The 12,466-nt window shown below is 43.3% G+C and overlaps 1 protein-coding gene across 1 annotated transcript in view; it reads left to right on the plus strand.

Annotated features, from left to right (window-relative positions):
- TLCD4 (TLC domain containing 4) overlaps nucleotides 1-12,466 on the plus strand; it is a 70,284-nt gene that overhangs the window by 1,374 nt on the left and 56,444 nt on the right. Inside the window, exon 2 of the mRNA XM_019479075.2 lies at nucleotides 564-653. The gene's annotated coding sequence lies outside the window, so the exon portion shown is untranslated. The remainder of the gene's footprint in view (nucleotides 1-563; nucleotides 654-12,466) is intronic.

The raw sequence follows: 12,466 nt of genomic DNA on the forward strand, positions 1-12,466 counted from the left end.
AGTCCCATTTTTGCCTGGTCTGTCTTTTTGAAGAAGAATCACATAATAGCCTTTTAAAATAAATCATTTAGTTTCAAAAAGTAATTTTAAATAATACTTGTATCTAATCAGTGCACCAGATTAAAATTCCTTGTCCTCCCAGGAAAACAGTGACCTTCATGTTGGAGGTTACAGGAAAAGAGGATAGATTGGAGTCTTTTTTTATGGAAGAATTAGTTCAAACATTTTAAGTTCTTTGCTTGTTTTTTTTTTTCTTCCCCATCATGTATTCTATAGAGAAGCCGTTATTTTTCTTAATTTAAATAATCTTGCAACCTGTGGTCGACTGTGATAGATCACAAATAGGTAGTCTTTAGGTACTTATAATCTCTTTCTATTCTTATTTACTTTTATTATGTTAATATTTATACATTTTCTCTGTTTAGATAATATTTATAATTGGAGAAGTTACTTAAAAATGTAAGCTGCAAATGTAGGGGTTGGGAGCGGGTTGTGTCAAGAGAGGTTGTTAAAATAAGAGTGAAATTAAGAGTGAGGCATGCAGGTATTGTTCTGCTTTGCAGAGCCTATTTATGCTTCTGAAAAGATGAGTTGAAGACCTGCCAGATATTTGACCTTGAGGAAAGAGCAAGCTATTATGGGAGCCTGGAAAGGTAAGTAGTAAGTTCATTGCATAAATTCAGCAGACCATGTTCTGCAACCCTTACTTATTGGGAATTTTGCTTGAGTAAAGAATGTATCATTTCCTCTTATGTACAGCAAGATTATAGCTGTCTCCAGGGAATAGTCAGAGTTTGAGTTTTTCTGCTTAAAATGAGGGCTTTGAGGCTTGAAAGGACAATCCTGCAGTCTGTGTGGCAAAAGTCTACTGAAGGAGAATTTGTCAATACTGTTTCTTTCAAATGTGGGTGAGCACTTGCTGATTTAAAAAAAAAACAAAAACAACCCAACAAAACTGTATTCAACAATGTACTTCAAGACTTGGTCTCATGGCCCTTTCTGAATACCTGATGTTTTTCCTACTTTAAATAAATGGAGACTCAGCTGCATTTTTGTTTCCTTATCATTTCAAGTCTCAGAAAATGATGATTTCTATCTGGAGCATTCAGTACCTCTGTTTGTGTCAGGTGGGGATTTAATGCCAAGAGCTGCAGTAGGTAAAGCCAATGGAATCTGCAAATGCGTCTTCTTGCTGCTGGATTTTGTTTGCCTCTGGATAAACTCCTACCTTCTTTTAGTTGTAGCCCTCATTATCAGATTACAACATCAGAGGCATAAACTTTATTAGGTGATAGCATCTAACAAAGTATTCTGTTGCCTATGAAAATTTATGTCTCTCTGAATCAGTTAATGTCTCTAAAGTGCCACCCTGCCCTGGCTTGTCTCACATCAGGCTAACAGCCAACTACTTCTCAGATCTTTTTATAAGACTCCCTGTTGATCAGTTAATGTCTGTATGGTTCTTAGCAATAAAGAGATTTAAGTGACCTGGACTTTTTAACTTCATGTATCATTTCTTTAATACAGAGATAGGTTATATTGTAATTATTTATAATTAAAGGGCTGTCTCTGGTTGCCTGGCTGCATGCTACTATTTTATTATGCTAGGGCTGCCTGATTTTAGCTTTGAATTTCCTTGTGGTTGAAGGAGAGAGAAACCACTCCTACTGCAAGAGTTGGTCAACATTGTCCTTAAGAAAAATACTACTTAAAGTATTCGGTGGTCTTTGGAACACTTGGATAGAAAAAACAAACATTTGCAAAATAGGATGGTCTGGTTTTCATGGTCACTTCTAAGTTATTATTGTTTAAAGAAGAAAACAATGATGTCTTTTTGAAGTCCAAATACTGGATAGAGATGTTAATACAGCCAATATCTATATACTTTGAAAGCTGTACAGGGTAAATATTACATTGAATTGAAGATATTTTCTTTTGGTTCTAGTGAGGAAGATTGGACAAAAGCATGGTGAAACTATTTTCACCCTTCTAGAATACAAATTCTAAGTTATAAAATACTTTGAATGTATAATTATCAGACCTGCTTTTTGACATTCCAAGTACAATTTTAATATTTTAACTTATTTAATTTTTAATAGTTAAATGAGTGTGTTTATCCATGCAAATGAAATGGACTTTATGTTGATTATATTGAAACCTGTAATGAGTTTGGAATATCTACTTTTGAGTGTTCCTCCAATTATGGCTTGTAAAGTAGACATGGAAACCACAGAGTGTTTAATATTTATTAAAATGTTTAAAGAAAGAAAGAATACCTGTGCCTTGGATTACTTTTGTTTTTGATAGTTTCCTTGCTGCATAAAAATACATTTATCATCTTGTTCTCTAGACCTATTTGATTTTCCCCCCCTCTCCTCCATTTGGCTTGGGTACCCAGCTGTGTTACCACCAAGTAAGCTAGAACGTGTTACTTCACACTAACTCCTGTGTTAGCTACCCTTCCACTAACTCTCATTAACTCCCACACTAACAGACACTAGAACATAGGTAGACCATATTTCACAGAATAATCACTCTCTTTCTCCTTGTGCTTAAGGGAAATTTGGAAAATAATTTCAAGAGACAAGCCTACAAACAAAAATTCATTAGCTTATTGGATACCAAGAACCAGGGACTTATCATATACAGTAACTTTATGGTCCATTATAATCAACCGGATACTTGCTAACCTCTGTACTTCAGAGGTTAAAAGGACCCCGCTGAAGGAGATCCTGCTTTCCAGTCATCAGGTTTCTGTTATACCTTTGTAGTCTGTTGGCTACCTGATAATTTCTCTTCTCCTCTGTTTTTGTTTAGATATGAAGTTTTACACAAGCCTTTGTTGCATCTGCTGTTTAGCTCCAAAGTGCCTGTTTCTTTCTCAGGGTCCTGAGGAGGGGCACTTTGATACCCAAAAGCTTGCCTAACTCTATGACAGAATCACAGAAAGTTAGGGTTGGAAGGGACCTCAGGAGATCATCTAATCCAACCCCTTGCTCAAAGCAGGACCATCCCCAACTATATCATCCCAGACAAGGCTTTGTCTAGCCAGGTCTTAAAAACCTCCAAGGAAGGAGAATGGGTACCCACAGCCTCTCTGGGTAGCTTCTTCCAGTGTTTTACTACCCTCCTAGTGACAAAATTTTTCTTAATATTTAACCTAAACTTCCCTTGCTGCAACTTGAGACCATTGCTCCTTATTCTGTCATCTGCCACCACTGAGAACAATCTAGTTCCATCCTTTTTGGAACCACCCTTTAGGTAGTTGAAGGGTGCTGTTAATTCCCCCTTCAGTCTTCTTTACTTCAGACTAAATAAACCTAGTTCCCTCAGCCCTTCCTCATAAGTCATATGCCCCAGCCCCTTAACCATTTTTGTTGTCCTCCGCTGCACTTTCTCCAATTTGTCCATATCCTTTCTGTAGTGGGGGGCCCAAAACTGGACACAGAACTTCAGATGTGGCTTCACCAGTGCCAAATAGAGGGGAAGAATCACTTCCTTTGATCTGCTGGCAGGGCTCCTCCTAATGCAGCCCAGTATGGTGTTAGCCTTCTTCACAGCCAGGGCATGCTGTTGACTAATATCCAGGTTACAGTATTCTGTAATGCCAGGTCCTTTTCTGAAGAGCTGCTGCTTAGTCAGACAGTCCCCAGCCTATACCAGATCATAGGATCTGGTATAGGTTGGCATCCTAAGTGCAGGACTTTGCACTTGTCTTTATTGAACCTCATGAGATTTCTTTTGGTGCGATCCTCCAATTTGTTGAGGACTCTCTGAATCCTAGCCCTACCCTCCAGCATGTCTACTACTCCACCCCAGCTTGGTGTCAAACCTGCTGAAGGTGCACTCTATCCCATCTTCTAGGTGGTGTCAGCCAGGGGTACACATACCCCTGGGGGTACTTGAGAATGCCCTAAGGGTATGGTTGGGTGGGGACGGAGCACTGCCATGCATCATCCTGTGTTGCCATGCAAGTTCCGCCTGCCCGGCTGGATGCAGGGGGTGAGGGAAGCTTGCATGTGGCGGCTACTGCCGCTCTGCGTTTGGCCGCATGCTGCCACTCCCCCACCCCCAGCTTGGCATCTGGCCGTATACCACCCTCTCCCCAGCTTGATGTCCAGCTGTGCTCCACCCCCACCCCCCAGCTTGGTGGCTGAGGGTACGTTGCTGTACATCCAGCCGCCCCAGGGGGGAGGAATACAATGATCCAAAAAAGGTAGAAAACCCCTGTTCTAGGTCATTGATGAAGATATTGAGTAAACCAAGCCCAGGACTGACCCCTGGGGCAATCCCCTTGATACCAGCTGCCAAGTAGACACTGAGCCATTGATTACTACCCACTGACACCAAAAAAACAGCCAGTTTTCTATTCACCTTGCAGTCCATTCAACCAACCCATACTTCCTTAGTTTGTTTGCAAGAATGTTGTGGGACACTAGCAAAAGTCTTGCTAAAGTCATGGTAGATCATGCCCACTGGTCTCCCTGCATCCACAGAATCAGTCATCTCATCATAGAAGCCAATCAGGTTGGTCAGATTAGGAACAGCCAACACGGATTCACCAATCACCTTTTTCTCTTCTAAATGGTTAGAAATGGATTCTTTGAGGACCTGCTCTATGATTTTTCCAGGGAATGAGGTGAGGCTGACTGGTCTGTAGTTCCCCAGATTCTCATTCTTCCCTTTCTTAAAGATGGGTCCTATATTTATCCTTTTCCAGTTATCTGGGACTTCCCCCAGTTGCCATGAGTTTTCAAAGATAATGACCAGATAATGGCTGTGCAGTTGCATCTATCAACTCCCTCAGCATCCTTGGGTACATTGTGTCCGGCCCTGGACATATCCAGCTTGTACATATCCAGCTTTTCTAAACAGTCTGTAACCTGGTCTTTCACTACCATGGGCTGCTCACTTCTTCCCCAAACTGTGGTGCTAGGTACAGTAGTCTGGGAGCTGACCTTGCCTGTGAAGACCAAGGTAAAAAAGGCATTGAGTACTTCAACCTTTTCCTCCTCATTTGTCGCGAAGTTGCCTCTCTCATTCAGTAAGGGACCCACACTTTCCCTGATCTTCCTCTTGTTGTTGACGTACTTGTAGAAACCCTTCATGCCCCTTGCTAGCTGCAACTCCAACTGTGTTTTGGCCTTCCTGATTTCATCCCTGCATGTCTGATTAATACTCTTACACTTCTTCCTAGTTGTTCTTCCAAGTTTCTACTTCTTGTAAGCTTCCTTTTTGTCTTAGCTCACTGAAGAGTTCCCTACTAATCCAAGCTAGTCTTCCACCATACTTGCTAGTCTTCCTGTGCATTGGGATGATTCATTCCTGTACCCTCAGTAAGGTTTCTTTAAAGTACAGTCATATGTCTTGGACTCCTTAGCCCCCCTCAGACTGGCCTGCCAGAGGATCCTGCCAATCAGTTTCCTGAGTGAGTTGACATCTGCTTTTCTGAAGTCCAGGGCCCTTCCCCTGCTGCTCTTTGTCATAGATTTCATAGACATTAGGGCTGGAAGGGACCTTGGAAGATCATCCTTTCCTCAGGTTTCTGAACTCAGTCATCTTGTGGTTGCTGCTGCGCAACTTGTCATCCACTTCTACATTCCCCACTAATTCTTTCCTGTTGTGAACAGTAGATCAAGAACAGCACGTTTTCCCTAGTTGGCCTCTTCAACACTTGTGTCCCCAACATTGTCCAGAAACTTACTGGATTGCCTGTGCACTGCTGTATTGCCCTCCCAGCAGATCTTGCAGTCATTGAAGTCCCCGATGATCACAGATCGTGGTTCTCAGAAAACTTCTGCTAGCTGTTTGGAAGAAAGCCTCATCTACCTTATCCTCCTGGTCTGGTGGTCTATAGCACACACCCACCATGACATCACCCTTGTTGCTGTACCCTCTGGCCTTAACCCAGGCACTTTCAACAGGCCTCTCTCCAGTTTCATACTGGAGCTCTGAGCAGTCTTAGAATTCTTTTACATAAAGCACAAGTCCTCCTCCTCTTCTCCCTTGTCTGTCCTTCCTGAATAGTTTATCCATTTATGATAGTATTCCAGTTATGCAAGCTGTCCCACCAAGTCTGTTATTTCAATCATGTCATAGTTCTGTGACAGTACAAGGATTTCCAATTCTTGCTGCTTGTTTCCCAGGCTCTGGGCATTCATTTGCAGACACCTGAGGTAACTAGCTGATTGCCCTACATTCTCAGCAAGCATGAAAAGGCCTTCCTCTGTTGCCCTCTCCTGGATGTGCTTCCTCCAGGTCACTCATTTACCTCAGGACTTTGGTCTCCATCCCCAGTGAACCTAGTTTAAAGCCTTCCTAACTAGCTTAGTGAGCCTGTCTGTGAAGATGCTTTTCCCTCTCTTTGTCAGGTGGATCCCATCTCTTTCTAGCAATCTTGGAACAACATCCTGTGGTCAAAGAAGCCAAAGCTCTGCTGGCAACACCCATTTGCACAGCCATGCATTGATCTGCAGGATGCATCTGCTCCTGCCCAGACCCAGCCCCTTGACCAGGAGGACCCAGGAGAACACCACCTGAGCCCCTGTCCCCTTCACTCTTGCACCTAGAGCCCTATAGTCACTTTTGATCTGCTCAGGGTCACCCCTGGAAATACCATTGGTGCCCACATGGATGAGCGGTAAGGGTGTGCAAAGCTTCAGTCCGTGATTTGATTCGGAAAAGATTCGGCCAATTTGGAAGCTGTATTACTGAATCCAAATTAAATTGGGAGAAGGAAAAAAACCCTCCAACTTTGGAGCCTCCAAATCGATTCAGAAAAGATTTGGAGAATCGGATGGCAGTCTTTCAGGGGAACAAACTGGGAAGAGGGAGTGGGGCGTGGGGGAAAGACTGACATCTGTAGTTGGCCAGTGACTGTGATCTCTCCCTGAGTCCCCTTCCAATCACAGTGGTCTGGGGGAGGGACGTAGAAATAGCATATAAGCCTCTGTCTGTAGGCTTTCTGTGCCTTTTGTGAGCTGTTTCTGCCAGAGCAACAGCATCTGAAAGGTACTGGGCTGGCTTGGCTTCCTATCTAGTCAGTCTCCTGCTACCTTTCCTTTTTGAAAAGGATTGGATATAGCTTACTAACTAGAATTCCTCTACTTATCCCTATCCAATCCATTTCTTTCAATTTATATTTGTTCTTGAGTTTTTTTCCCTCCACACTTTTTAAAAAGAAAACTTTATTTTCCATGGCAGTAAAACCCCTGCACCTATCTCCTTGGAACTTGGCAGGTTTCATGCCCTCAGAAGGGGCTACTACCCCTGCAATTTTTATCCAAATCAGCCAAAAAAAATGATATTATAGTCTATGGCCAAATCTCTCCCAATCTTCTGAATCTGATTCAGCCGAATCAATTCAGGACAGTGATCCGAATCGAATCGCTGTCCTTCGCATTGGCCAAATCTAAATCGAATACTTCCCTATCCACACAGGCCTAACAAGCAGCATAGGGTAGTAATCAGGGGGTTGGATGAATCTTAGTAATTCTACCATGACATCTGGGATCTGGGCTCTAGGCAAGCAGCAGACCTCCCAAGACAAGAGGTCAGGTCAGCAGATGGGTATCTCCAACCACTGCTACCACCCCTTGCTTCCTCATGGTGGCAGTGGTGTCAATTCTCCCAACCTTGGGAAGGCCTGGCCTGCATTCTTCTATCATTGAGTGTGCTCCTCCTCCTCTGTTGCTAGGGCTCCATATTTGTTCTCTAGGCAAACCCCTGCAGGTGGGGATGAAGATTGCTGCTTGCTGCCACAGGATATAAGCTCCAGCTTCCACCTTCCTGGGAGTTCATGTCTTCTTCCTTCTCTAGTGCTGTCTCTGGCAGTCCTTCCTCCACAGTCCTAGAGGTCTCCCTCAGTACTAAATTGATGAAGTCCTCATGATGGAGGATGCTTTGGAGTCTTGCAGTTTTTTCTAGAAGCCAGTCCCCTAATGGCTTTGTGTGCGTGTCAGTGCTGTTTTTAGAATCTTTAGTAAAAAAAGGAAGGTGGAAATGGGGTTGAATTCTTTTTTCCTGTAAAAGGAAGGCTTAAAAGCTTGTGATTTAAAAAATCATTGACATCAGAAATTCAGGTCCTATCTAAACTGAAAGAGTATAAGTGAATGGGAAACTAGTGAACTGATAATATCATAGGTATCACAAAAGTGAAAGATGAGCAATTGGGAAGTAAAGGAATTTCTAGTTAACTGTTAAGCCCTCTAAAATACCTATTTAACTTTAGTGACTAACAAATGGGAGAAAGGTTGAGTTATCTTTAAGGGTTCAGCAACCCATAGTATCACTTCACTTTTCTCTTTGGCAATCCCTCTCAGTTGAGGATGAGTGTCTTCCATGATTGTCTTATCTGTGTGTCCAAAGATGGCCAGCGAGGCCTATTTGGAATTGACAGACTCTAGATTCATAGATTGTAGAGTAAGAAGGGACCACAAATCATCATCGTGTCCAACCCCCTACCCCTGGCAGGAAAGAGGACCAAGGTCAGATGACGCCAGCCAGGTGTCTTATCAAGCCTCCTCTTGAAGACCTCCAAGTTAGGTGATAGTACCATCTCTCTTGGAAGCCTATTCCAGATTCTGGCCACCCTTACTGTAAAAAAAATTCTTCCTAATGTCTAACCTGAATCTATTCTGCACTAGTTTGTACCCATTATACCTAGTTACTCCTAGGGGTGCTCTGGTAAATAGCGCATCTCCAATTCCCTGTTGTCCTCCTTTGATAAACTTATAGGTGGCTACAAGGTCTTCCCTCAGATGTCTCTTGTGAAGGTTGAAAAGATCCAGCTCCCTCAACCTCCCCTCGTAGGGTATTTCACGGAGGCCGCTAATCATGCGAGTGGCCCTCCTCTGAACTCTCTCCAGATTCTCCATGTCCCCCTTGAAGTGAGGCGCCAAAAACTAGACACACTACTCCAACTGCAGCCTGACCAATGCCGCATAGAGGGGGAGCATCACCTCCCTTGATTTGTTGGTCATGCATCTGCTAATGCACAACAAGATGTGATTGGCCTTGTTGATGGCTTTGTTACACTGCCGGCTCATGTTCATCTTGGAGTCGACTATGACTCCAAGATCCTTCTCAGCCGCTGAGCTGCTGAGGAGGTCATCCCCCAACCCATAGGGACCTGGCCAGAGCACCATGAGTACTCAAACAGCCGTGCCAGTGGTTCAGCTATGAAGCTGGCCAATTCCTTCAGCACCTGGCACCTGGGGATGGAGGTTATCTGGGCTGGCTGACCTGTACCCATCCAGCCCTTCCAAGTGCTCCTTAACTAAGCACTAACTGCAGCTCAGACATGTGTTTCTGTGTGGGGTGGGTGGCTCTGGATTCTTGATTTGGTCCATGGCACACCGTTTCTGTTGCTCCCGCCTTTCCATCGCTTCTTGTTGTCGTGAGGCTTCAAAGTACTGAGATCCCTGCATCAGACTCTTCCTCCATTTGGAGCAGTTCTGTGCAATAGTCTCTTATGAGTTGACATCAATGTTTCATTTTTTTTTAAGTTGGTCTTGAGGATGTCCCTAGAACACTTTTTTTGCCTTCCTCTTGAGCGTACACCTTGGCTGATGTAGAATAAAACTTGCTTCTGGAGTCAGACATCCAGATGACATGGCTGGCCCAATGAATTTGGTGTTGAATGATCATCGTCTCAATACTTGTGGTGTTTGTTTGCAGGAGGATGCTGATGTTGGTGCGTCTGTCTTCCCCCCAGATTTGGAGGATCTTTTGCAGGCATTGTTGATGATACTTCTCCAACAACTTTAGATGTCTCCTGTACGTTGTCCATGTCTCAGCTTCATCCGGCAATGAGGGGATCACAACTACTTGATAAACTGTGAGCTTGGTTTTGGATCTGATGTTGCAATCTCCAAACACCTGTTACTTCAGGCATCAAAGGCTGCACTTACACATCTGAGGTGATGGTGGATGTCTTTGTCAATGTCAACCTTCTGCAAGAGATAGCTTCTGAGGTATGGGGAATACTCGGCGTTCTCCAGAGTCTCACCATGGATCTGGATAACTGGAGCTGGGGACATTAGCAGCTTATTGGTGGAGGACCTTAGTCTTTTGAATGTTAAGTGTCAGTCCTGTTTTTTTGTATGCCTTGATAAAGACATTGAAAAGGCCTGCTTCCAAGTGAGCACACACTACAGTAGGGGCAGGCAATTATTTTGGGCAGAGGGCCACATGACAGGCAGCCCAGGGCAGATAAATATTAATTTTCTAAAAGTTTTAGGGTCCCCGTGGGCCGGATAGAATGGCCTAGTGGGCTGCATTTTGCCCACCCCTGCACTACAGCATTATCAGCATGCTGGAATTCAAAGACTGAGGTCAGGGTGGTCTTAATTTTGGCTTGGAGTTGGCTGAGGTTAAACAGCTTACTATCCATTTGGCAAGTTGGCTTCACTCTGACTGAAAGCTTGTTGGTGGTCAGATGTAGCACAGCAGCAAAGAATTTTGAGAAGAGTATTGGAGCAGTGATGCAGCTTTGCTTAACTCCTGTTTTAACCTCAAAGGGATCTATGATAGATCCATTACTGAGAACCACTGTTGGCATACCATCATGGAGCAGGCAGAGAATCCAAGCGACAGAATTCTGTATTTCAGAAGGATCCTCCACAACACTTCTTAGCCGACAATTGAAAGTTTTAGTGAGGTCAAAGAAGGCCATATAGAGGGTTTATGTTGTTCCTGGTATTTCTCCTGCAGCTGGTGAGCTGTGAAGATTGTCAGTTGTGCCTCTTGATGCCCTAAACCTACACTGAGATTCCGGGAGGTGCTCTTCAGCAAGTGGAAGGAGATGGTTTAGGAGGGTTCTCACAATTATCTTTTCTGTGGTGGACAGCAAGGCAATCCCTCTGTAGCTTCCACAATCAGACTTGTCTCCTTTCTTGAAGATTGGCATAATCATGGCATCCCTGATGTTGTCTAGGATTTCCTTCTCATTCCAGATCCTTAAGATGCGGCCATGAAACTGTGATGTAAGTTCCTCTTCCCCCTGCTTGAAGATTTCCTTGGGGATTCCATCCACTCCAGATGCCTTGTCGTTCTTCATCTGCTTGATGACTTTCTTCACCTTGTCAAGGATTGGAGGAATTCCAAGATCATCCCACAACACCAAGTCAGAGATGGAGTTGACAACACTTTGGTGAACAACAGTCTCGATTGAGAAGGTCTTCAAAATGCTTCTTCCAACAGGCATTGATGGCTCCTCTTTCCTTGATCGGGTCTCCTCCATCCTTAGGTCTCAAGGGGGTTGGTTCTTGAGCGTTCAGACCGTAGATAGCTTTGATAGCACTGAAGTAACTGCATATTGTGAATGTCAGCAAGATGTTGAATCTCCTTAGCCTTGTCTTCTCACCATATGTTCTTCATATCACGGGTCCTGCTTTGGACCTCTGCCTTGGTTTGTTGGAGATTCAGTTTCTTTTGGTTGGAGTTGGTATTGTTTTGCCAAGCACAAAAGGCCTTGCATTTGATCAACTCTTGGATCTTCCAGTTATTTTCATCAAACCAGTCTTCATGTTTCCTGGTAGAGACTCCAAGGGCATTTATACACATACCTTTTCATCCCTTAATGCACAGGAGAAGACCTAATTAATCGAGTCTGCTCCACACGTGAGGTGATTCACACTGTACTGCTTCCCATGCAGTTGCATAAGATGCAAAATGTACATCAGCATTTAGAAATGGCACTGGTGCACTTTTGAACTAAAATACCTCTGATGTGGTTTAGTTCAAAAGTGCACTGCCGCCATTTTCTCAGTGCTGACACATTTTGCCACTTACACAACTGTATGCACTGCAGCGCCAGGTATTGCAGCGCAAATGTTTACAAATCCCCCAAGTGTTTCTTCACAGGTGCTGATGATGGTGATCTTGAAGGCACCCCACATGCTGCTGCCATTCTTGTTGATTGGAATTCACCATTTTTTGTTGAGGCACTGGTGGAAGAGGTCTCACTTGCTTGGATCCTTGAGTCCTTCACTGCACTATTTTAAAGATGACAGTGAAAGTTCCAAGATTGCAAGAGATTTTTCCAGCAAAATTAGAAAAAAAAAAAAAGCGTGATGTACTTTATATTTCTTAAGTAAAAAAGACACTAGGAGAGCATTCTTAATTACAAAGAAGCAAAAAGGGGAACCAAACCAGTCCAGTTATTGAAAAGTGCATAGTAATTCACCTGATGCAAGAATTACAGAGTATCAGCAAACTTTATGCTGTCTGTATATTTTCTATGTAAAATACATAAATTTATATATCATAAATCTAAACTGTGTGCTGATGCTTTTATATGAATGCTGATCTATATATGCGTGTGTATTTATATTTGATTCTCTAACACTGACTAATAAAGGGGGAAAGTTGTTTCTGAGACTGGAAAACATAATTGGAAATGAAAGTTGGGAAGAGACGATACATTTAATCTTGCTCTTTATTTGAGTATATCATATGTCCCATA

The sequence above is a fragment of the Alligator mississippiensis genome, chromosome 5 (assembly GCF_030867095.1).
Source record: "Alligator mississippiensis isolate rAllMis1 chromosome 5, rAllMis1, whole genome shotgun sequence".
Classification (NCBI taxonomy): Eukaryota; Metazoa; Chordata; order Crocodylia; family Alligatoridae; genus Alligator; species Alligator mississippiensis.